The following is a 24,217-nucleotide window of genomic DNA, read 5'->3' as shown; positions in this document are numbered from 1 at the left end:
CGAAACTGATGGCTCAGCTATGGAAGTAGAGTCTTTGTGCTATTCCTACTACTTAAAATTTGTCCTTCACATATTGAAAAGATAAATTTGTGGCCCCAATTACTTGATTATGTTACTTGCAACTTGAAGATATAGATCATTCATGAATAATTATAATGTCAAAGTCAAAGCACTTTATTTTGGTCGTCTGCCAACTTTATGTAATGTAGAACTTAGAAGAACCATTATAATGAAACGTGGGGATCCTTTATTGAAACTACTGTGTAAAACTTTATATACAGTTTTTGTGTTTGTGCACTTTTTTTTCTATTCAGTTAAATAAACAAATAACTAAAAAAAATGTAAAAAAACTTTTTAAAAGAAGCTCAGGGATACAGGAGGCAAAACCAAAGAAAACAGTGGCCTGCAAAATGGTTACGACTTTTTAGGTTTGCAGTCTGGTAAGGCAGCAAAACAGATCGTTTGTTGAACTCCTTCCTTGGCTACATTAAAGTTCCCTGTAATTTGTACCTGCATAGATGAATAGATTCAGGACTGAATAATTTAATGCGTTGTTTTCCAACTGGTAAGTATGGGAGCTGAGCTGGAGCTATTTCTGGATGCTTATTACTAGAATCTTGACTTCTCAGTGTCTGTTTGGAAAAAGACAATACCAACCTTTGCTAGGTAGGTAAAGGTTTCCCTTGACATTAAGTCCAGTCGTGTCCGACTCTAGGGGGCGGTGCTCATCTCCGTTTCAAAGCCGAAGAGCCAGTGTTTGTCCGTAGACACTTCGGTGGTCATGTGGCTGGCATGACTGAACGGAACGCCGTTACCTGCCCGCCGAAGCGGTACCTATTAATCTACTCACATTTGCATGTTTTCGAACTGCTAGGTTGGCAGGAGCTGGGACTAGCAATGGGAGCTCACCCCGTCACGCGGATTCGAACCGCCGACCTTCTGATCGGCAAGCTCAGCAGCTCAGCGGTTTAACCTGCAGTGCCACCGCGTCCCATAACCTTTGCTAGACTTATTATTAATATTGTTGTTATTATATTTTTATCCCACCTTTTTTATATATAACTCAAGGTGGTGAACATACTTAATACTCCTGCCTCCTGGTTTCCCTGTGAGGTGGGTTGGGTTGATGCCTGACCATGGTGTACTATGCTTCATGTTTTCATTTATTTATTTCATTTAACTTCTTGTACTTTTGGATATTATTGTATGCTTGGTATATTGCTGACTGGAAGTATTTCCCCTTAGGTACTTGCTGTCATGGCACAGTATACATTGCTATAGTTTTCTGATTTTTATTTCTCCTTCCATGAATGGTTTCTCAATAACATGGAACTACAGTATTTTTTTCTCCTGGTTTATGTTGGGATAATTGGCACCGTAGCTGATATGAATGGATTTCCCTCCCAAAAAAGGAGAGGATTGGTTTATTTTATTTTTGAAAAAAAGTATTATTTTCATTATTTGATTTATACTTTTCCAATCTTCCATTTTTTTAGGGTAGGTAACAACATATTAAACAATATTTGTTTCAGCATAAACATCATCCCTTCCCAATGATGGTTAAATTTTTGGATCACAGGTTCAGGTTCTACTCACCCATGAAGTTTACTGAGCTGATTACTTTTTCTTACCATAATCTTCCCACAGAACTATTTTGAAGGTAAATGAAATTGGAGGGAGAATTGAATATGGTATACTGAGCTCCTTGCAGCAAGAACAAAATCTAAGTGTAAATTATTTTGCAAATCACAATAATCGAATGCATTGCTGTAAAAGATGACATAGCAGTAACTTTGCTTTCTCTCTCTCTCTCTTTCTCTTCAGGAGAAAACTAGGATCAAGTAGTAGAATTAGATAATACATGTTTAATTTTCTCAGTCTCTTCCGAGTGAAATTCTGCATAATTTATTTTAATGCTAGTTTTTTTCTTCCAGATGCAATTTTAATAGCCTTAACAGTTTTCATAGTTGTAATTTTCAGTCACTGTTTCAACCCCTTTGATCAGAGGGATTTGTGGGCCTTCTGAATATAAAAATAGATTTCAGTACAAGAAAATAGTGCTGACTCATGATCTTTAAGGGCCACACAAGCCTTAAATAACGATTTTGTTGTATTCTTGCACTGTTAACAAATGTCCTATTCTCTTCACCTGATTTATGACTAAGTCATTGATAAAAAATTTAGTGTCTTATAAAACAAATTCAATTGCTAAATCTTCCTGTAACCTATTTAGTCATAATTTATGTGTATTTTTTGTTGTGCTGACTGCAGAATGTGTTTTTAACAGAATCTTGTGTCTTTGCACTAATGAGTAATTGTCTGGCTTTGGTTTCAGAGAACAATATAACACTTTAGTTTTAAATAACTTAGTGCTCAGTTATTGATTCTAATAAATGCCAAAGTTGTATTGCCTTATCTAATGTAGTTCATATGAAGAAGATCATTTTCTTTCCCATTCTCCAGATAGAAATTGAAGCTGAGGCACAGCAGTATGACAAAGTCTTCCATTGAGGATATGACCAGACCAACATTGAAATAGTCATGCACTGGATGACAAAAGCTTAATAGAAAGTGTGGCATTTTATGGCTATTACAGTGCAGAAGGGTGTGAGTTGTAAGACATTCAAGATGAGAAAAAATATAAATGAATAGGCTATGATTCCCAGTCCAGCAACAGCATTTGTAACCACATTATTACACTGATGTCTTGATGATCTTGTTCTTTAAACTGATGTAGTGTGTGAGTCAACATGATTTGCTATAAATTCGTTTTATCATTTAAAAACACTGACTAAAAATCCAACTAAACAAATTATGCACAAATATCTTTCCCAGTTAAATGCTTAAATCTGGTGACAGAAAGCCAACTGAAATCAAACTCTTCTGAAAGAGACTGATAAGGATACACACACAGACACACACACATTTTCTGATAGGTAAGTCTTGAAAATTGAACTGTTGCCTCCCAGTATTGTTACTCTCCTCATGCCCACATTAATGCCACTTTCAGTGGGATATTCTATGCAGGAAGAAATACTGTTTGATAGCCAGGCAACCTTTCCATCAGCTTTCCTTACTCAGATAGTATTTGCACAACATGTACTAAAACATGGAAGAGGGTTGGTAGACTAGCAGTTAATTTTTTTCTCTTTTCTATCAACGAACACATTCCTTGCTCATCTCCCCAGCAGAAATGGGAAAAACCAGGTGTAAGAAACAGGGGAAAGGGTTGGTACATTGGGAAGAGAAGGCAGAAAAAGGCAAGGAACAAAACAGGATGGGGATGAGGTGACCTGACAGAAAAGGAAAGAAATGGAGAGAAAAAAGTGACACTTCTGGGTAGAGTAAGAATATCTGCAATGTGAAGCTGCTGCCAGATTGAGGATTCTAGAAAAATGGATGTGGGATTGAAGAGGTTCTTTATCTATTGACCTGACATGCTTGCAAAGCCTCCTCACTCAGTGAGGCAGAATCAGCTTTTTCCTTTCAACGCCACCTGGTTTCCTGTAAAAAAACTCATTTGTGAATGATTTACCTCCGTTTCCCTTGGTCAGAGGTAATGATTTCAAGGGAAAAAATAATTTTCCTTTCAGGTAGATATAATAAATAAATTGCAGATTATGTGTGGGTCCTTTTAATGGAAAACATGTTTTATATCAGCTTGTCCACTTCTTCAGCTATGAGGGTATGCGATTTTATGAACAGAAGTACTGTATGTAAGAAACGGGGGATAGTCTATATCAAGAAAAGATAGGATGGCTATTTCCCTCAGATGTAAATAAACTATTGACCATCTTTTTAAAGAAAAAATAAGAAATATTTGTAAAGAAACTCATAAGAAGGTCAACTAAAATAATAAAGAATTGGAAATATATAAAAATATACCGAGATCTTTCTTCCATAGAATGATATGGCTTAAGTGCTGCTGTTGATTTGGATCACCTTGTAATTAAAATAATTTTTATACTGTCACTGTGTTGAACAAAACATTTCTAATTAATAACTTCTTTTAATATAGGAATTAATGTGAAAAGCTTCATTCTGGATTAGGAAAGTATGGTGACCATTTTTGATTAGTGATGTTTTTAATCCATTGTATGCTACCTCAAGTCATTTCACTTAGGCGGCCCTATAAACTGAACAAACAAACAATGAATTTGGGTACTTTCATCTCATTTTTAATTATTTAATATTGTTGCTATCATTGCTTCAACTATTTCTACAGCCATGAAGATCATTTTTCTAATCAAAGTCTATGGTTCATATTCATATTCTATTCATTAAACATTTGTGGAGGGGGATGGGCCATGAATTTTACAGCAAGGTAAGCTGGTAAATCATACGTAATTTAATCTGTTTCTTTCTAGAATGGCAAATCCCAGCCCACAGGGCTAGGTGCAAAATATACTTAAAGGATTCTAAGCTCAGGGTTTTGTTTAAGAACTGCAAGTGAGCAGAGCCTAATGCCCTTCCACACAAGATTATTGCTAGAATTGAAAAGGGCAGTTTAGCCCATTGAGTCCAACCCTCTGCTCAGGGCAGAAATCTAGATTCAAGCCTTTGCTTGAACATCCAGCAAAGGGGCGCTGTCTTGGCACTTGTTCAGTTTGTACATTTAGGAACCTTTTTGAAATATTTCATCTTTGTTTAGTAGGTAATTGACCATTTTTTGACATCCTGGAGTGATTGAGAACACATCTTGGTTGGAATGTGATGGGTTTTTTGGTTTGGTTTGTTTAATTGCAGGGTTCTGATTTTTATTTTTTATACAGTTATAGTGGTTTGATTGTTATTAGCCACCCAGGGGTTATACTGTATAAGATGGGCAGACATATAAATCTTATAAATAAATAAATCTTGACAAGCTTTCATATGGCACTACAGGCAGTTGAAAAATGCTATATCACATTCCTTACTGTTTCTCACAACTAAGTACATCTTTAGTGTCTCCTTGTAGGATTTGATTTCCAATCTGTTGATCATATTGCCCTTTGCTGCTTCCTGTTTCTCTGAGTCTTTCTTAAGGTGTGATGCCAACAACTGGACACAGTAGTTCTGGCCAACTATCATATCCTGTGATTTTGAAAAGAGACTTTTGCTGATGTGATCCAAAATTGCATTTGCTTTTTTTGTAATCCTATAACACTGCTGACTCATGTTCAGCTTGCAATCAACTACAACTCTAAGATTCTTTTCAGATGCATTATTACCAAGCTAGATATCCCATATCTGTCTGTTTGATTTATTTATCCTAAGTAAATAAAGTTACATACTATTAAGTTTCAGCCTATTTTCAGGCCATTTCTGTAATTGGCAAAATATTTGGATGTTCTGTCTTTTAGGGTATTACATAGTAGATCTGTGCAAAGCATCAAAAGAGTTGTTTTATAAAGCAGGTTAGCATGCCCAGACAGCACTTCTGCTGAGACTGCCAATGAAGCAGTGGTGTGTTCTTAGCAGCTGCACATGCTTCCAAAGGACATCACTGTGTGAACACTTTGGGGAGAGGCTCATGCTAACAATTTACTAGGCACTCTTTTTTTAATGTTTTGTGTAGCCTATTAACTATCTCACCCAGTTTTATGTCATCTGCAGATTCAGTAAGAACTCCTCTCAAGCCTTCATCCAGGTCATTAATGATAATGTTGAAGAGTACCAGTCCCAGAGCCATATCCTGTAATACTACACTCTGGTTTGATGTATGGTTTTTAAGCTAGTTGTGTATCCATGTAATAAATATACCATTCACTTTTTTACTTAAGTAACTTACTAATAAGAATGCCATGTATTTTAGCAAAATGATTTAACAAAATCAATATATCTTGTGTCTATAGCATCCCACAATAATCCCCAGTTAGCCAATTGGGAGAACCCCCCAGCCCCCCCAAGATTAGTCTGACAAGACCCGTTCTTGGTAAATCCGTGCTGAATTTTAAGACAGAAAAAAATTCTAATACTAATCCATTGTTAATGCAGTATAGCACATACATTCATAAGAACTGTCTCATCAAAATTAAATGATTATAAATATGACAAGGGAGAAATGATAGCAAGGCGATTGTTAAGTCATAATTTCAAGAATACGAAATAAATGGGAAGAAGACATTTATTATAGAAGATCCCAGGGCAGAATTAAATGGGAAATGCCTATCCAGAGTAGGATTTGTGAAGTTTTTACAAAACATCATACAGCTTCCTTAAAGCATCTACTGTATAAACATTGTGTTGCAGTATACACTGTAGTGTATAAAAATAGATTTCATATGTTGGTATTATAAAATAGACACCCTATACCGAATTAGACCACAAGTCTGTTTAATCCAGAACTATATTTACAGTTCTTTCAGGAAATTCACAAATAAAGTATCAGGGTAATTGGCAAAGAGAACCATGCTAAGTCAGATACAAACTCTAGTTCCTTTATTCTTTACCATACACAGCATCTTGCCAGACTAAAGGTTCCGTAACTGAGCTAAAGGGAAAAATCCTCTTAGGAAATCTAGGGTGGGGCTAGTCTAACTTCCTTCCTTGGCCTCTCTCCACTTTCCAAGGAGCGCAGACTGTGAGAATGCTTATCAGCCCGGAATGTGCTCTCTTCTCCCCCGACTCCAATCTCCATCTCATCACCCCCCTCCTCGGGGAGACATTCCACCACATCAAGCAAGATAAAGATAATCACTTTTTCCAAGATCTTACATGGGAAAGATGGGTTGACACAACATTTGCTTTTTCACTGGAAGAATATTAATATGCATACCTAATTTTGAGCACATACATGTCTTTTCTTCTAAAATCTGACCTTAACAACAGCATCAACATCATCATCATCATCATCTAGCCACCCCCTCCAGTGGACTTATCTACCAACAATATTGCTATATTTTCTATTTCATCTATAATTGTTTATTTCAGCATGAGGTTCATTAAAACCAGATGTGCATTTCTGCCATTCCTGCCAATCTCATAAATTCCATTTTAAGATTGAAGGTTATATTTTAAATTCCACAATGCATCAGTTTAGTAGCAAAATGAAGTGCAAGAGAGTAGTGTGGTCAACATTTTTTTTCTGATTATCATGCATCAGGCAACAATTTAATGTACTCAAACCAATAAACAATGAAATCCTGTATATTTTTCATTGCCAACCAATGTTGTGATAAATTCATATGTTAGTTGATAATCTTCTTGCAGTCTTTTTAATTTTCAGGAGCGTTTCTTGTGATTTAAGTATTTAAACTGTGTTTCTTTTTCAAAGGCAGTTTGAATCTTGTAGCAGGGTCTAGAGGTGAAACAATCCCCTCCCTAATTCAGATGTGGATATTTCATACACTTCTATACCGTGGTTATAGCTTGCACATAGAATAGGGCAATCACCAAGAAAATTGCCAGAAAAGTAGGTATCACCACAGCACCATTTGTAAAGAACAAAAATTCCCCTGAAGGAAAAGCTATTGGTTGTGCTACAAATCTCAATGTCAAACATAGACTGTATATTGAATTAGAATGTTTTTCTTGCTATCTGCATTCCTTTTATTATTTAGCTAAATGTTCTTCTGTCATATCTCCCATAGTCATATTGGGATGTCTTAAATTACAAGAACAGAAGAACATAACTGCTCAGATATTTATATGAGCAGTGCTAATGCAAGATTCTCTTTCTCTTTTTATTTTCTTGTAATATGACTCTCTCATGCAGTTCTATCAAGCATATTCTTTTAAAGGATGAGAGAGAATATCTTACATAAAACTCTCCAGTGCACCTGGTTTTTTGCAGTTTCACTGTGCACTATCATGTTTTATAGAAATGCAAAGAGACAGGTATCAAGAACACTTGGTATCTTTTTACAGTGCAATATAGCTAATCACTGTAATAGATTTATTCTTTTGGCATTCATAATATATTGGCTATTTCCTTAAATATCCTTGAAAATTTGAGACTCTTATTCCAGTTTACAGTGATTCATAAAACTGCAGATAATCTCTCTGGAATTGAAACATGTGAACTGCTCCATAAGAACATAACAACTGCCCTGCTAAATCAGCCTATGGCCCATCGTAGTCTAGCCTTTTGTTTCTCTCAGTGGCCAACCAGGTTTTCTCTAGCAGGAGATGGAGGCATCTCTCTCTCCCACCACTGTTCTCCTGCATCTCCTGATATTTGGGAACGTGCTGCTCAAACCTAGAGGTAACATTTAGTTTTTAAGACTTACAGACCTTGATGGCCCTAACCTCCATTAATTTATCCAGTATCTTTTTAAAGCCATCCAAGTGAGTGGCAATCACCACAGCATGCTGTATTGAATTTCACAGGGTCATTATATTTTGTTTAATCTGTTCTACATCTCCTTTCAGCCAGCTTCATTGGATGATCTCTGGTCCTAGTGTTTTGAAAAAGAGACTAATTTTTGTCCATGTTTTCCATACCATGAATGATTTTCTATACCTCAGTCAGATCTACCTGCAGTCACATTTTTCTCTAGACAGCAGCCCCAGATATTCTACCCTTTTTTCCCCATAAAGCAGATATTTAAGCCCCCTAATAATATATGTCATCTCCTGAATTATATTCCCCCATTTTTTGAATGTGGCAACCAGAATGCAGTATTCCAGATTCAGTCATGTAGATTTGAATAAATATATTATGATGTTGGCAGTTTTATTCTTCCTCTCTTTCCTAATGGTTCCTATCATGGAATTTACCTTATTTTACAGCTAGTGCATGCAGAACCAACATCTTGATTTGGCTATCCCTTGTGACCCCCAGAACGTTTTCCTTGTTAATTACAGTTTAGACCCCATCAGTGTAAAGGTGAAGCTTGTTTTTTTTGCTCTAATGTGTGTGGTGTTTTTTTTAATAACTGCAGTTTTAGGTGACCACTTCCCAGTTTAAAGAGATCCTACTGAAGCTCTTTATATCCATTTTCATTTTCACCACCCCTGAGCAGTTGGGTAGCAACCTCAAACTTGTCCAACTTGCTGATCACCCATAAGTCATTTCTGAACAGGCTAAAAAGTACCATCCCAACACAGATCCTTGAGGGGCTCTACTTTTTACATCCATCATTTTGATGTTCGTTTTTAACAATGCATAAAAGGATAGGTTCCATAACCACTAAGTTCTATTCATTGCTTCTGTATTTTTTCTTGAGGTACTATTTCCAATAGACCAGTTTTTATATTTTTGCTAGGGAGTCAGAAATTTTGTATTTGTGCCCAAACTCTTGGGTGGATGCCATCAGAACCTCGTGATTTATTAATGAGTAATTTCTCAAGACGTCCTAGAATATTTCCTTTTGTTACCTGAATTTGCTTTAATTGTTCTAATTCCCTCTCTGAGAAAATTAGTCTAGCTCAGATATTCTGAAAGACAGATGCAAAGAATTCATTTGGAATCTCCATGCAATCATGATCACTTTCACTGTCATCTAATGGCCCAATTTTAAAGTCTTTTTGTTAAGTTTTTGCCATATACTAAATTATTTCTGTTTTGCATTCCTTGAAACGTTTTTGTTTTGCATTCCATTTCTGCTAGAGTTGTATTTCTTTTTATTCTCCTCCTCAGGCTTTCCATTTGCTGAAATAAATTTTTACAGTTTTCTGGACAATGCTGAATTCTTCCTAAGTTGGTTGACATACATTGTGGCATATATGCCAAAAGAGCTGCCATTATGTCATTTTAAATAACCTTTAGGCATTTTGAACAGATTGGCCCTCTTGACCTTAACTTTCTGTCTCTTTTTTACCAGTACCCTCATTTTTGAAACAATTTTCTTTCTTTTAGTCAAATGTGACTATGTTGGAATTGCTGACAGTTTCCTTTTATATGTATGCAAAATGTAGTAGCACTATGTTAACTGCTTTCTTACATCTTGCACCAGATCATGGTCAATGCTTAGGAGGAAAAAATACAGACACAGACATTTAGAACGTCTAGAAATTTCTATGATTATATCCAGTCTAGGTGGGGTAGTAGATGTCCTGCATTATTATATCACTTTCTCCTTTCCAAGTCCCTCTTCCTTCATCCATCATCTCAAGACCATATTTTACATTTTCATCAGTTGTGCAATAGCATATCCCTTGATCTAATTTATATCTGTGTCTATTCATTTACTCAATTTATATGGCCACCCATCTCACATTCATGACTGTGGGCAGCTAACAGAAAAACAGCATTTTTAAAAAAATAAAAATAAAAGAACACACATGTGATCCCCAGCCAAGGTACAAAATCAAATCACCAACGCAACCACTGCACAGGCTCTGCCTCACATCCAGATCCCCAGGCCTGGCAGCAAAACCACGTCATAAAGACTTACAAAAGGCGGACAAGGTTGGGGCCAATCTAATCTCCAGGGGGATGATGATCAGAAAGGCAGGCACCAGATGGCACTCCCTAATAGATGGGACCCAGAGCATGCCTCTCCTACCAGACTTGATGGGACAGTTAGACATAATCAGGGAGAGGCAGTCCCTCACACATCGCTGTTCATAGCGATTCTGTGGTAGAATCCAGTCTTCCGTTGTTTTCTAGTACATCCTACCTTAAGTACATACAACCAAGCTAACTCCCCCATCTTGTCTTGAAGAATTCTAGCATTGGTATATATACCTATACACAACGTTATTTTTTTAAAAAAGGTACGTATGAGGTTTTTAAACTTCTCATCTTCTCACCTTCTGACTGTCATGTCTGCTCATTTCCAACATTTACCCTATCCCATACAGAATTTTGGAAACATCTTCTTTCTTCTGTATGCTAAGACTGGCCAGTTTTTTCTTGGGTTCTGTTTAAAAGCTGCTCTGCCACTTTTTTGATCGTATGTGCCAGCATCCTGCTCCATTTTAGTTCAAATGGAGCCAGTCTTGTATAAGTTTGGCTTGTTCCAAAATGTATCCAGGTAAACTCTCCCTAGTACTATTATCTCAGCCATGCATTAAGACCCCTAAGTTCTGTCTGTCTGGCTAACTCTGCACTTGGAACAATAGCATTTCTGAATGTGTTACCTGGGCAGTGCTGGACTCCACTATTGGAGTTCCCATAAAACTTCTGTTACTGTTTGTGTTCCTGTTTGCTCCAGTTGTGAGCTCCCAAATTCATCCCCTCTTAAAAACCAAGTTGGCTGGGACTGTGCTATTATTTGAGGAAATGTGATTCACCCACTATTTAATAGTTTAATCAGTAAGTCAACTGCAGCTATAAGCCCTTCTGCCCCCAGCCATGTGCTCAACAAGTAAGCAAGCAAGCAAACATACCATTCAACCGGAACACCTCTCACCTCCCCACAGCCTTCCCCGTTTAGCCAAACAATCATCCTTAAACTCTGATAACCATTTTCACACATCCATTAGCTCCATTGCAATACTCTGTTTCTATTTTACCTGTTATATTCAGAAAAAAATTGTATATTTCAGGTAGTCTTCAAGTTTACAATAGAATACATGGATAATTAATTAATGAATTTGAAAATGAACTGCAGGTCGTTTTCAGTAAGTTTAAACCCTTTTTAAAACCCCTGGTGTGCAGCATAATGACATTTTTTCCATTTCTGCTAGGACTTGCATATGATTTTCATTGCTTATAGATTACAGAATAGAGTATGGATTTTTTATGCTAAGTTTTCCACTAAGTCGTTCAAATGAATATTAAGCAAGTAGCAGATTCCACTCTAATAAACTGAGGTTTGTTTCAAATTTCACAGGTAAATATGGTCACTTTGTTTGTCAGAAAAAGCCTGCAGTGCATCTCACAGGACAATTTATATTAGCGGTCCAAAAGCTTTTATGATGCTGCATTTTTTTTTTTTTTTTGCTGTTTGAGGACCTTTGCTACAGTCTATACAACTTGTTCCTGTTACGTCTTTTATTTCAGGGAAACTTCACTGTTTATTTCATTGAGAAGATCATAGTGGAATATAAATGAGTTTCTGTATACTTGTCCCACCTATTCAGGCATTTTTCCTGTCCACTATATATACCCTTCTAACACAGTGGTAATTGTGAGCATTTAAGTGAAGTCCTTTTACATGGCTGCATGTGCGTTTTTAGTTTCAATACTATTATTTTTAATATTTAATATCAGAATTTTAAAAATTCACATATTTTACACACATTTTTGCATTTTGTACCTGAAGTTCCAGTACAGAGAGAACTTGCTTTAATGGTCTAATGGGGAGTGTTTGTTACTGAGAAAATTCTGTTTAGTTAGGGCATCTGTGTGATGACATTTTCATGCAAAATATGCAATTTGCCTCAATTTACATCATTTGCATGATGAGGGAAATATGCAAATGACAACAATACCAGCTATGTAAATTATATCTATCATAATGGAAATTTAGTCCATTGCACTGAGAGCTGATAAAATAAGATTTCAAAGTCACTTAGGCTCAAAGTCACTTAGTGAGCTAATGGTAAACATAAACCTGGATTTTTCAGATCCTAGTTCAGTAATTTAACCACTACACTACATAGTGTTCCCCGAATAACTTATTTGGGTTGACTGTCTATGGTTGCCATCTTAGGAACTTCTTAAAAGCTGCTGTTTTACTAGATTCTGTTGTCCTGACACAAGAGTGGAGAGCACCTACCTCCTCAGGTAAACTTTTATGGTTTGAAAGGTACTTCTGATTTATAATTTCTGAATCCTGATTACAGAATTTGCATTGTCATTGCAAACAGAAACATATCTCACAGTTATCCCTGTACTGCTGAAATAACATCTCTGCAGTGTTACCCTTTTTTTTGCAAAATTAAGCAGAGTTATGGCCAAACTGGCCTTTTTGCATGAACAGAACCCGTTCTTCCTTTGAGCTTGAGGCCTTTGTCTCAAATCAGTTGGGATGGCTATCTATTGCACAGAGATCACTTCCTTTATTTGTACATTAGATTTATATCCCAACTTTCTTCAAAGCCTACTCAGCATTCCTTCCTCTTAAGATTTTCCCCCCAACAGCCACACTGAGGTACGTTGTGTTGAGGTGAGTGTCTGGCTGACAGTCACCAAGTGGGCTTCCATGGCTGAGGGTGGGCTTGAACCTGAGTCTCCCTGGCCCTCATCCAACTCAACCACCCCACTGCACTGTTTTTTATGGTGTCACACTGATTGTAGAATGCCCATCAGCTTGGCTGGTGCAGTGTGGTTTACTTGGCATTTACCACTGAGAATTTTGTTACCACTGAGAATTTTTGTTACAGCATTTAATGACAAACATATAAGAACAATTTTACATGCTTGTGGATTTCTGTTGTCTCCAAAATCTTTAGTTTTAGTTTTAAGGCTTTTATACCTAGGTTGGCCCATGTTTTGTGTACTAGTTAATGGACTCGTGCTTTTCTCCGTGCACACCATTTGTTCCTTGAAATATTACAGAAATTAATATGCAAATAATAGTTTGTGTAAGTAAGGATGTAGAGAGGATTGGGTGCATGAAGACAAGAGACAGACAAATACAGTATTTTTAGTGAATAAAAATACCAAATGCAGACTAGTTAATACGATCATATTTCCAATAGCTATGTATGGTTGTGAAACTTGGACTTTGAGGAAGGCAGATAGGAGAAAGATGCATTTGAATTGTGGTGCTGGATACGACTATTATGCATTTCATGGACAGCGAAGATGACCAAAAAGGAAGTCCTAGACAGTCAAACCAAAACTATCCCTGGAAGCCAAGATCGCCAAACAAAAACTCTCATACTTGGGTCATGTTATGCATGCTGACTCCCTCGAAAAGACAGTTATGCTGGGACTGGTCAGGGGTAAAAGAAGAAGGGGCCGCCCTAGGACTCACTGGCTTGACACCATCAGAAGGGACACTGGAATGACTTTGATGGAACTAAAGGAAGCTGTAAGAGAGAAAGGCATGGAGAGCATCGATCCACAAAGTGACCGAGAGTGGGACACGACTGAATGGATAGACCAGACCAGAAAAATAGTGCAATGGGTTACTTAAGCTCTTTACCAATGCTGTCTACTATGTTTATGCACTAAAGCCCAGCTTAAATAAAATCATTCTTGCTTTCTGAAAGTAGGATAATAGGATAGCAAACATGGAACAGTGGGGAGCTAGCCTGCTTCATACTGCTATGCTTGTCTTGAACTAGAGATACAGTATCAAGCTATGGTAATACCATTCCTTCTATTAGTAGGGTTTCACAAAACTTTAATTTCTATCCTTCTGCCCACAGATCTCATACTTCTTGGTCAGGATCTTTGTTCTCCGTGGGCATCATATTTTAGATGATACGGGTAAACAACTTTTGCATTTTATGGACTGATAGCCATTCAACTGAGTTTTTATTCTTAGCTTCCTATTTTCACACTTCCTTATTTGGGAACATTTATTTCAGGAGTCAGGGTTACTTCAGTGTGAATGTGATTCACAGTTTTTGAGAATATAGTAAACATAATGATATATAATGCATGATCAAAGCTAAATTCAAAATAAATACGTTCGTGCAAAACAAACTTGTAGTTTTCTTGAAGAAGGTGACTTTATCATATTGATAGAGAAATATACAGAATTTTTTGAAAGAGCTACACTTTTCTGAAAGTTTATAGTATGTATATTATTTTTATGAACTGGCATGCAACCCTCCACCCCCACCCCCTCAGTTTTAAGTTTAATTTTAACAACTACTCTAAAAACAGTTGTCTTCCCACAGATAGAACTTAGTGCAGACCTACATGTCTTTAGGCATTACTAAACTTGTATTCATTCAAATTGTGTTTGAAAAATATAGACTAGATTTGCATGACTTCTTATGCATCAGGTCATACAAAGCGTACTAGCAACCTGTTGTAGCTATTCAAAGCCTTGACAGTATTTTCCTCTTTGTTCTGTTTGTTTGCCAGGGGCTGGAAACAGAGGAGTTCTGAAGCACAAGGCCAGAATTCCTTAGCTAATTAGCTGTTGAGCAACTTATGTCTATGTTTTGGTATTAACTCTCTGCATAGTCTATTGGCCATAGTTCCTACTCTGCCAGTTATTTCAATGGGATATGAGTAGGAATGGCATTCAGAGGATTGCTTACCATGTCCCTCCAGTGCAATTAAATAGAGTTTTAAAAATAATGAAAGCTTGTTAATCAACAGACCTAAAAATTGAACATAATTGCAAACAGTGAGGGAGACAGTATTATACCCTTAGATCTCTCCCCCCCCCTTTGTAAATATAGACTTCTTAGAGGTGTATCATATTATAAATACATTAGAAATGTTTTGCTCTGAGGATATGAAACATTCCTGTAAAGGTTAAATCAATAAAAAAATGATTTGGCCACATTCCTAAGCATGGCTAGAACAGGTAGTCTGTTGTTTAATGTGCCCTTGAGTTTTTGGATCACATCATTATGGTGCAGCAGAAAGGATTTGCTCAAGGCGTGCTAATATATGCAGACGTTCTGTTTCTTCTAGAAAGTATCATCAGCCTCAATGTCAGTTCATGCAGGCAACTAAAACACATATTTAGATTTGTTTGAATTCGTGTGAAAATTGTATTGTGAGGGACTATATTTAGCAAAGCTTGGGGTGGGGTGGGGGAAGAAAAAAGCAACAACTTTTTAAAAGCCTTTTATTGATCATAAGAAACTTGGAAGCAGAGAAATTCTGTTGCAGTTATCTGCATTCGTAACCTATTCATTTCAACCTATATGTTTAATATATCACTTTATAATATTTATCTAAATAGGACTTGGAAGTTTGCAGATTGACAGAATATTTATCTGTGATGTATTCACACATTTTGTCTTGTGATAAGTAGATACTTATCTACTGTCATGAAGCCAATTACATTTATCATGTACAGTATATATTTTTGGTTGACCAAGTCATAATTGATTAGTGCCTTGTTTGTCCTAACATTTTAAAACTGCTCTCCTCCTTCCTTTCTACTGAAATATTCCTGTACCGTAGTTTAGTCTCACACAATTTTAATGTATTTTAAACCTGAATGTGGAAATGAATAATTTTTCTAGATGATGTTTAGATTCATATAGAAATATATAAGAAAGCAACAAACCTGCCAAAACCTGTTTTGTAAAGGATGAACATAAAAAGTGTCTTTAAAAAATAAGATTTTGAGAGATTAAAAGATAACATTTTCTTCCAAATTCTATGGAATATTCTTAGATTGTTCCATTTTTTATCCAATTATGAGTATGCACGCAGATTTACTATAGAATAATTACTAAATGAATGCTACTGCAGTCCAATGATAATGTATGTTTATTCTGAAATAATGCCTCTGAAATTAATGGACTTAAAATCATGGGATTATAGTCTCATTCTAGCATTTACTAAAAATGTTAATAGTTCAGTATTAGAATTTATGGAAGTAAAATGTGAATTTTTAAATATATCTATACAGAAATGGAATGAATCCTCACATTAAAAGGTAAATTCAGAGTTGTATGCATTATGGGTTAATTTTATAGGATCATCTATTGCAACAAGGTTTGCAGAAAAATGACTTTCTAAAACAACTGATATTTGAAATAATAAGTTTTTATCTGAGCTTTTATGTATTTATTTACTGCTAGAATTTAAATAAAGTATAGTGTTAAAATTAAAACATTTTCTGGCAGTTTAATGATACAATAGCAGTAAGCATATATTCTTCTTGAGTTTAAATTTCTAACATCCTCAGTTTATTATTACAGTTATCTATTTAGTGACAGGTTTTGCACAAAAAAGTATTACCGTATAGCAGCTAGGTATACCCTTTATACCCTTTGTGTGTAATTTAGACCAGGACATGATCTCTAAGTACATAATGTAAAAATCTTGCTGAAGCTAAATGTGGCGAGCATTGGGAATTCCCTTTGTAGGCTGCTTTTAAACTATGTTAAGATTTCTGTAACCACACAGTCACATATTGAATATTAGCACAGATTATCCTGTTGTAATTATGAGATCAAAATTTGCCATTACCACAATTTCATGGTCTGCTTTTAATAAGAGTCTGATTTTTTACTGCTCAAATGAACTGATGGGTGTACCTTTGTGAACACTTGTTTTTCCTTCACCCCTGTACGTTTCATGAAAATATGTTGTCTACTTAGGTGTAAAATTTGATATTTATTTTATTTGGCACACAGAAGATAATATATTTGTTGTTTGTATCACTGATAATTTTAAATGTCTGATTATCAAATATGGTGCTAAGATTTCCCCCCTAAGGAATAAATACTCTCTCTGGCTTTTCTGTAGTGCTTTTGCTATAGAGTACCAGATCATAATGAGATAAGCAATACTTTGTAGAGATCTGAATAAAATTGGGAAAAATGTACAATAAAATCAATTAAGAATATTAAATATATGAAAAGCCACTGACACAGTGATCCTAACTATGTTGTATTAGGAAATATGTATTATCCATTGTAAGAACATTCTTGCAGATAATGGATTTCAGATTTTTGGTATCAGGCAGCAATCTTAAATGCATGCTAGGAGGTATGTCCCATTGATTTCGAAGGAAATTGTACAGAATTTATTACTGTAGCTTGGTCCATGTTGATCTTAATACATAATGTAAATATATATATATTTTACTGAATTTCTACCAAAGCAGTTTTTATCACAGGGTTTTTAGTTCTAGCATATTAAACATTGAAAGCTCTTTTTAATTCTATGTGTTTTCACTCCAGTGAATTAATTCTTTCATTATTTCTTTAACAGAAGAAATAATGGTCTAACTACCTTTACTAGAATCAAGTAGATAATTTTTATAAGAATAATAAAAATATTACTGATGTAAACTATTGAGAATACGCCTCACTTTCAAAATACTGGTTTTCCTCCAAAAAACATAATGTAGTTTCCTTTTTGTTACTCCTGGGAGATATTTCTGTGTTGGGACTATGTTACTGGGTCAGGATGCAGTCTTTTTGTGTTACCACGCTTCAGCTGATAAAAGGAGAAAGTAGAGCAAATTCTTAGTTTAAGAAAAGAATAAGTTTGAATACAAAATTCCTTTCCCCTGACTCCTGATGCAAGGTCAAACTGGACAACCAGATTTTGTTATTTAGCTAATATTTTTATATAACATTTTAATTATTTTTTTTATAAATATTAATCAAATAGCTGGTATGTAGCTCCTCTTTTCTCTCCTATCCCCCTTTCCAATATCCTAGGCAATTTTATATTGATTATAGATAGTCCTATGGGTAAGCAGATTGATGTGCTTAAATAAGACTGAATAAGATTAAATAAGATTAAAAAATGTGTACATTATTCATTTTAAATGGAAATGTTAAATTGGTTTATGATTTCAGATATTTTGCCTAATCCTCGTCTTTAATATATTACCCTTAGTGTGCATTCTGCGTTGCATGTGAGAGACTTAATAGCTATGAATTCTCTCTCTCACACACACACAAACCATAACTTTATTGGGTTTAAGTAAATTGGATTCTCTCAACTTCCAAAAATGTTGTGTTTTTTCCTCTCTATATGTGTGTATGTAATCTTTATTAGTGCTCAGTTGATAATGTACTTTTATTGTCTTCATACAATTTTATTGCAGATTTTGTTGATTTTAAATATTTGTTAGCCCCTTGACATTTCCTTAGAACTGGAAAGGTGAGGTAACATCTAATAAATAAATAAATGGCAGCTCTGAAATATTGACTCTTATATAAAGGTTGACATATGAAAGGAAGTTGTATTAGTCTGAAAACAGAAACATCTGAACATTGCTAAGAACAAGCTTGAGCAGTTTCAGATATAGAAACACCCCACAAATTGGAAGGTTGGGTTGCGATACTGCACTCAGTTGCTCTTAAAGAATGTTGAAGTCAATGGATATTAAGCACTGTAATGTGTTACTAAAATGTATTGGTTGCATTTATACCAATTCTTGCCTTCTCGACTTAAAAAGAGCACTTTTAAAGGCTTTGGAGTTATGTGGCTGTCTGCAGTCTATAGACAACAGCTTGTGGTCACATTAGAATCCTGACATGCCAAGGGAAGCCTTTTTGAAGTATATATTTCCTAATTTCACTATATGATAGAACTCGCAATCATATTCACTTGAAAATAAGCCCTATCTTGTTCAATACAGCCTCCAAGTAAGCTTTCATAGGATGGTGGCTTAAGGGATACTTTTTAAAACCTAATGTGAATTTCGTTTTAAAACCATTGGAAAAAAGATGGAAATATCTGTAATTTTTGTAAGTTGGATTTCTTTGATATATATATAGTATTAAGCATAAGATTGTGATGGGGTTAATGTTCTAAATTTGCTATCACTTAGAGCACCCTGAATTCAAAGTTCTTATATTCTAGGGCATCGTAAATGGACAGTTTATTGTAATATTTATTAATAGTGCAGATTTAATAGTGTATATTCTGAACCTATTTCATCACTTTCAATACTTAAATTTGAGGATTTATACCGTATATATAGCAGAATAGAATTGCATGTGTCATATCCTGTTGTTTGCAATACTTGGAAGGGAGAAACTGAAAGATATTAAATACCTCTAAGAGTGGGAGTAGAACTGGCTGTGTTCTGATTTTACCCTATGCGTTCAGATTGCTTTTTTGTTTTGCCACCTGACAGAAAAATGACCACGCAGATACTTTAAAACATGATGTGCTCTTTAAATGTTGAACTATTTTATGCAAATTGCAGCAATGCTCATTTGAAATGGAATCAAACTTTTTAGACAGCAATCCTAAGAACTTTGTTAAGGACCACTGTGATACTTACTTCTGAGTAAACTTGGTTGGGATCATGCCTTTGAAACAGAAAGTAAGTCCACTGAAGAAAACGTATTTTAAGCTTTCTAAATAAGATACTCTTTAAGATTTTATTAGACCATCTCTGAAGAAATCACAGTACGTTGTAAGGATTTTTAACAGCGCTGCATATTAAAAGGGTGGTAGAGTATTTTAATATTTTTTGTGGCCTGTTAATACTGTGTTCTAGACTTGACATTTCTTTAGTTTATAAAGGAATTCAAGGTGCTAGTCTTAACTCTGACTTCAGTTTTCAAGTATACACTGGTGCATCATTAATCATAGGAAATGCAAAAATAAATAATATAGTTCCCTTGGATTTTTCATGTGAATACTTAAGTTTTCCTCTCTCTCTCTCTCTCTCTCTCTCTCTTTTTGTTTTGTATATACAGCTGAGGTATTTTGATAACCCTTAACCTTTACTTCAACAAGGAGGTACAGTATAAAAATATTGCCTCAGTCTTCATATGAGCAGCTCTAAGAAAAACTTTGGAAGAATATTTGTTGGAAAAAAGCAAGTTTCTATACAAACTGACTTAGCTCAGCCTCATTTCTATATTTTAGACCACCAATGTGTAAAATTAAAAGCACATGGTTTTTAAATCACTAGAAAAGGTTTTAATTGATTAACTCTGTATGAAAATATTGAAGTAAAGTAAGTTTTGATTTGTGAATGGTTCTATTCAATAAAGTTTAATCCTCTATGCCTGATAAAATCTTAGCCTCTCCTATGAATTAGCTTTTTTTCACTTACTTGTTTGTTTAAGTGTCAAATACTTTGGTGTTCTTTTAACCAACTGGAACATTTTTGTTTTTAGGTAATTTTATATCAGATTAGAGTATTTGAGCAATAAGGGGAGAATATCACTAGCTACTGGATCAATAAATAAGCCAATTCATTTTAGTGCTATCTGTATAGTAATTCGAAAATTTGCACATGTAAAGTCATGAAGTAAAAATACTGTAAGTAGAAATACTATTTTACCCCATGTTCAAAGTAGATTAGAACTGGTATATTACTCTTGAATAGTATAAAATAGTGTTGTTTCTAATAGTGTTGATTTATTACTCTGATTAATTCTGATAGGAATACTCTGCAATATATAACACAAATTGTAGTTAACATAACTGGTATATTTTTGTATTTCAGGGACTAAAATCACATTGAGGGAACCATTAACTGACCAATTTTTATAAACCACTGATTTATTTTTTTAATGTGTTTAATCAGTATGATATGCAAAGATCACAGCATGCAGATTACTGGAAATAAAATTGCCTCTTTTGGGGGGGGGAGCAGTACCCCTTAAAAAAAAGCAAGAGATGAATATTGAATTAAAAATTGATAGCCTAATCTCACAATTATTTATACATGGGCTAAATGTTCAGGTGCAAATTATGGCCATAACTCAGCAGGAAATTCCCAATCACAAGCCATAGTGAATGGAACAGGAGCTGCGCAAGAAGACTGATGGTCCATTCTTTTAAACAAATCCCTGTGGATTGTTCTCCAGACCTATTATATATTTTACTAGAAAATTAGACTCTATTTATTGTTGCTACTCATCTATAATCAATTACAATGGTTAATTTTAATTTAAGGTAGGTACTTTTTGTTGATCATTACACAGAAGATAGACACTGATACATTTAGAATTGCCCTGGTTTACAAGGGTATTTTTTAAGACTATAAATTTCCATCAGATGTAAACTGATTAAATCCAATGTTCCTTTCCATACCTTAGTATCATTTGTTAACGGTTATTTGCCAATGTTGCTAACAAGGAAAATCTGACTGAATATAAAAGCTTTAACAGATAAATTTCTAAACTGAATGCAAAGGTGTTAATTCAGAATCCAGTGATAAATGCACATGATGCTTTTCTGGTAATAAGAATCAGAGCACTTTATTAATACACATCAGCTGTCAATGTCTAGTATAGCTAACTTAGCGTGCATATATTTATTTGGAGACAGCATTTAAACAGAAATAAATAAGCTTTAATTTGTCTGCCATGACTGATTGTCAGGTGATCTTTTCTCTGAAAATTCATTTTAAATTTGTTTCATCCTCTTTGTTTAAATGGGAAGTATTTGGAAGGATGCTTTGCCCATTTCCTTTGCCCAAAAAAGGATTTAACAGTCAGCAATACATGTTATATTAACTTGAATAATCAATGTTTTCCTTTTGGATATTAAAAGCAAAAACAATCCCCTATAAATAAACTGTATTTACTATTGTAAAACTAGAATAATATCTGGTTACTTCTAAGCTATTCTTCATTAATGCTGACTTTTTTGTTGAGGGGGGAACAGTTGGAGAATACCTGTTGCATTTGTGTCTTATTTTAACTTACTGGTTGCCCATTACAGTATAACTCAGCGTGATGGTGAACTTGCAGAAACTAAGTTTTCAGGCATATGACTACCCAACGCATCATAAGGCTTGGCATATCAGAAATTAAATAGGTCCCTCTGTTCCATGAGTACAAGGCTTGCTTCATGTCTAATTATGCTCCGAGATTGCAGTGGATTCACATGCTTCAACAGGAGCCAGTTGAAACGTGTGAAGTAGGAGGGGTAAAGTGAACTCCAAACATCAGCTAGATACAATACACAAGCTCAATGTAGGTGCACACTGTGACAGCATTCCAAGCATCGGGGGTTTTTTTCCTTAGAAGGAAAAGGAAAATCACTAACTTTGAGCCCTAAAGTAAGTTTCAGCCAAGATGGACAGCATTAAGAAAATACTGTAAGTGTTCTGATTTTGTTCCCTTTCTATATGTTGATATTGTTTAGATATTTTTGTAGTATTTCAAAGAGAAGAAAAAAATCTCTCCCACTACTGCTCAAAGGAATATGAATATAATTTGGCCTTAGGCTGATTTATACTACATCTTTTGAAACTAAGTCTCAGCTGCATAGCAAATATTATAGAGATCAGTGAAGCTATTCAGACATATTATGCATTCTTAAAATATGGCAATCTTTTATTTCATATGGTATTAATATATGTACTGACAAATTCAAAAATATCATAGATGGGAAAGATCAAAAGGGTTTCAGAGATGCTGTTTTGTGACTTGAGAATTTTTCTCATGTACAGACAGACATTGAAATAGGTGGGGTAGGATCCTAGATAACTTTTTATCTCATAATGATATTTTTAAATGGCAATTTTCACAGGTATTTATACAGAGCTTCCTTAAACACGTTATTACAGTTGCAGAATCATACTGATCAGCGTCTTTACTCTGCTGTATTACTCTCTCGTTTTGGTGCCAGTGATTTTCTTAGCTTACAGGCATATTTGTTTAGAAGTGCATGACAGACTCCCTGTAACTTTTGGTGGATGCGTTTTATGCAGTGAACAGAAACAAATCGTAAGATCTTCAATCCTATTACACACTTTTGGTAGGCCAATTAGCTGCCACAGGATACTTGCTTGGAAGTAAGTTTTAATTGTGGATTCATCTTGCCAATGTCTGTGTCTTGTTGAAAAATTGTATAAGGAATGGTCTTGCCTTTATTAATGATTTCATCAGATATTGGGAAGTATTAAGTGAGTCCTGTTTGCCTGCTGCAGTGACTTTACTGCTTAGTCATGGTAAAACTCTGAAATGGTTGGCATCTTACTCTTCATTCCTTCATAACATTATGCTCCACATTGCTAGTCAGCATCGTACCTTGAACACTGATCTTAACAGCCATGCCTTTTCAGTATCTGTTTATGATTATATAGGGGAGATAAAAATCCACCGGCCGCTCAGGTGTCCATAGTAAAATGTGTCAAACTCAGTTAATATTCAAATTACACTATCACTTTTTTTACTCACACCAAGTTAATTTGGTTTAGAAAGTTTAAACACACACACACACACAGAGCAAACTATTTGTGCAAATCAATATTTCATAATCTTTGGAAACACAAAGACTTACCCCAGAAGAAGTTTTGCTGACAAGGTGTCACTGAGCTGAAGAGACTGTTCGATGCCATTGCTCTCCCCTCCTGTCAGTGTGTCTCTTCTGGTGCAAAGAATCTTTGAAGCCTTAAACTGAAATCAGAAATCATAGCCAAGATCCATTTAGTTTTGCAGTATGTCTGGTGTGTATAGAATCTAGATATATTTCCATCTGTCTGCAATGAAACAAACATGCTGCACTACTGGTAACATGCAAAAAGCAAGGAAACACAACAGAAAAAATGAACAACTATTTGACAGATCTAGAATTACTGAACAGAATGTGGTTTGAGAGCACTTACTGACTCTGATGGTCTCCGTGGCTGCTGGTGACCTGTTGAGATTAACCATTTAAAAACCAAAGGCTTCTTGCTGTGTCCTTTTGGAGAAAGTTTGCACCGCACTTGTGGTTCTGTGGTTGTTTGTGAGGCGAATGAAGCATTTACACAATCCAAAAAAGCAAAAGCTTTTAAAACTCCTTTTTTTTGCAAGCCCTGTTACTGGAGAGACA

At 35.2% G+C, this 24,217-nt stretch overlaps 1 protein-coding gene and 1 long non-coding RNA gene across 2 annotated transcripts in view; one reads left to right on the top strand and one right to left on the bottom strand.

Moving 5' to 3' along the window:
- Positions 1-24,217, top strand: part of SUPT3H (SPT3 homolog, SAGA and STAGA complex component) — a 268,160-nt gene that overhangs the window by 15,699 nt on the left and 228,244 nt on the right. The window lies entirely within an intron of this gene.
- LOC134507080 (uncharacterized) lies at positions 1,451-24,217 on the bottom strand. The gene is made up of 3 exons (XR_010068868.1): positions 24,009-24,217; positions 23,684-23,799; positions 1,451-2,721 (listed from the first exon to the last, which is right to left on the bottom strand). It is a non-coding gene; the product is annotated as an uncharacterized LOC134507080 (long non-coding RNA).

This window comes from Candoia aspera, chromosome 1, assembly GCF_035149785.1.
Source record: "Candoia aspera isolate rCanAsp1 chromosome 1, rCanAsp1.hap2, whole genome shotgun sequence".
In the NCBI taxonomy this organism is placed as follows: domain Eukaryota; kingdom Metazoa; phylum Chordata; class Lepidosauria; order Squamata; family Boidae; genus Candoia; species Candoia aspera.
Note: the sequence above shows the minus strand (reverse complement) of the source record. Positions and strands in the feature narration are given on the sequence as shown.